Source organism: Vombatus ursinus, unplaced genomic scaffold (assembly GCF_900497805.2).
Source record: "Vombatus ursinus unplaced genomic scaffold, bare-nosed wombat genome assembly UNPS02014773.1, whole genome shotgun sequence".
Taxonomy (NCBI): Eukaryota; Metazoa; Chordata; class Mammalia; order Diprotodontia; family Vombatidae; genus Vombatus; species Vombatus ursinus.
The window spans coordinates 14,215,808-14,218,930 of NW_020954551.1; the positions used below are offsets into that span (position 1 = coordinate 14,215,808).

Sequence of the window (3,123 nt, forward strand, 5' to 3'; positions counted from 1 at the left end):
TCTGTTGTTTGCCAGGTACTGCGCTAAGTGCTAGTGATACAAAGACAAAAGTGAAATGGTCCTTGCCATTGAGGAATCTACAATCCATCAGGACAGAGAGAATGTACATATGTAAATATATACAAAACAGATGCAAAGTGATTTTTTGGGGGCGATACGCTAGTTAGTCAATCAACAAACATTTATTAAATGCCTATGAGCTGTCAGGCACTATGTTAACCAATGGGTATACAAAGAAAGGCAAAAGACAATGCATGTTCTCAAGGAGCTCACTGTCTAATGGGGGATACAATATGCAAACAGCTTTGCAAATATATTTTTTAATTATAATTTATTTTATTTAACAATCCAAGAAGTTCACAGCCATCAATTCTAGTGCAATCTCAGGTACAATTGGGAATTCAGGAATCTCTGCAGAGCTATTAGTGTAGTAAGCCTCATAGGTAAAATACATGCATACTTTTGATAGCACATGTGATGAAATTTCTCTAAAATTAAACTCATTGGTTTCATTTTCAGCAAACTGACATGGACCATTTAACATGGCTCCTGTTCCTGATGTTAAAGTATGTTCCCTTTTTACAAGAAATTTATGATTATCAGAAGATATCAATTTCACATAAATTGCATCTGGGTCCTCACATCCACCATATATTTTCTCTTCCCCATTCATTGTCTCCTGATGAAGTTGTGTGCAGGATAAATTTGAAATAATCAACAGCCAGAAGGCATTAGAATTATGGGAGCTTAGGAAAGGCTTCTTGTAGAAGATAGGTTTTTAGGGGAGGGAGGGGGAGAAAAACTTAAAAACTCAAAAGCTTGTGGAAGTGATTGTTGATAAATCAAAATGAATTAATTGAAACAATAAAAAAAAGAAGATACGTTTTTAGCTGGGAGTTGAAACAAGCCAAGGAAATGAGGAAGTAGAGATGAGGGAGGGAGACTCTCCTTCCAGGCATGAGAGACCACCAGTAAAAATGCCCAGTCAGGAGATAGAGTTTCTTGTTAGAAGAACAGAAAGAAGGCCAACGTCACTAAATCACAGAGCATGCTAGGGGTGGGGGTAGTATGTGTATGGTGTAAGAAGCCTTAAAAGATAGGGGCAGGTCATAAATAGCTTTGAATTCCAAACAGAGGATTTAATATTTGATCCTGGAGGTAATAGGGAGCCACTCAATGAATACTGAATTAGGAAAGGGGGGTGATGTACTCACACCCGCACTTTAGGCAGATCGCTCTGAAGTGGGGAGGGGTTTGTGCCAGAGAAACCAATCAGCAGGCCGCTGAAATAATACAGGTGTGAGGTGATGAGGACCTGGTCCAGGGCAGTGATGGTGTGAGAGCAGAAAATAGGGTGTAATGTATATGGGAGATGTTATGAAGGTAAAATTAACAGGCCATGGAAACAGATTGGCTATGACTGAGGACTCTTGGATGACACCTAGGTTATGAGTCTGGGTGACTGGGAGTGTGGTGGTGCCCTTCACAGTAGTAAGAAGGTTAGGAAGAGGTGAGTTTTTGAGGGGGGAAGAACTGTGTTTTGAAGAAAGCTAGGGATTCTGAGAAAATTAGAGATAGTGAATTCCAGAAATGGAAGATCAATTAATCAAATCACTTAACCTTATGAGCCTGTTTGCTCATCTATAAAATGAGAATGAGTATATGTTAATTCTACCTATCGAGGTCATTTTAAGGATGGAATATTCATGAAAGTGCATATAAAATTTTCAAGTGCTATATTCATGGTATTATTATTATTAAAATTTGATATATGAAATGCTTTAATACTTCAATGAATACATGATCTCAACAATGCAGGCATTCAAGGCCAGGCCTAGATCAGAAAAACGTGGTGACTGAGGCACCCATGGATCACAAAATGTAATGAAAACAACTTTACTTCTAATTAGGTTTAAAAAGATATAATTTCTAGTTAAATTCAAATAAATATTGCTCCTTTCTGACTCCACATTCATCATAGTTATCGTCCATGCTAGGTCAGAAAAGCATGCCCCCCAGACAATAGGAATTTTTATTAAAACTGCTAAAGCATCAATTCTCTGATTCTCAATAGCTTGGATCTTTTATGCTTCAGGGGGCAGAGAAGCCAAACCAGTAGTACAAGCTGTGGGTTCACAGGCCAACCAAATCACAAGAATGATCCTGAAACAGAAAGAAACCCCTTCTGCAAAATCAGTCAGTCAGTCGCTTGATAAACCTTTATTAACTCCTTACTCTCTGAGGCACTGAGGGAAATTCAGAGAATACAAATTAAGGCAATAACAGCCCCTGTCCTCCAGGAGTTTACATCCAGTGAGGGGTATGAGTGGGGGCATATTGACACCTATTCATGTTTGCCCATCCTGCCCAACTCTTGCCTCTGGCCTCCTATGTTTGCCAATGGGACCTTCCCAGCTCACTTGAATCTTTCCTACATTTCTTGATATTTTGCAGATACCAAACTTTAAGAGAGACCAATCAGAGGCAAGCTTATTGTTACTAAAGAAATTTTTATTTAAAAAAAATACTTTAACAACAACAATTAGCATTTATACACTTTCCAAAGGTTTCCAAAGAACAGTCCATTCATTATTCAATTTGATCCTTATAACAATCCTGTGAGGTAGGTCTTATTATTTGTCTATTTTACAGATGAGGAAAATGAGGCCGATTAAGGTTAAGTGATTTATACAAGGTCACAAATCTACTAAGTATCTGAGACCAGAATTGAACTCAGTTTTTCCTGACTTCAAATTCAATGTTTCTACCTACTCTACCATCTTTGAAGAGTGAACTTCTCAGGGCTACTTAGAAAATGATCTGATTTAAAATATTTTCCAATCATAACTTTGCAGGCATAGACTCTATAAATTCAGATACATCTGTTTGGAAATTTTCTGAAACAAAAGAATTTGTCAAGAGACTTCTGCTTTTTTAAAGTATCATGCAACAAACTTCCCTTAAAGTTTGGGCATCTTTTTTTTCCTACTTTGTGCTTCTGCACATATGTACTGAAGCTATCATGGGACCTTAAACCTAGCAGGAACTCAAATGTGTGTTGAACAAATTGAAAAAAAAAAAAGAATATCTGAGAAGGAATGGGGTGAAATGGAAAGAACCTTG

The 3,123-nt window shown here is 37.6% G+C and overlaps 1 pseudogene; it reads right to left on the reverse strand.

Annotated features, from left to right (window-relative positions):
• Positions 1–340: 340 nt before the first annotated feature.
• On the reverse strand, positions 341–673 carry LOC114044530 (annotated as a pseudogene).
• Positions 674–3,123: the final 2,450 nt, after the last annotated feature.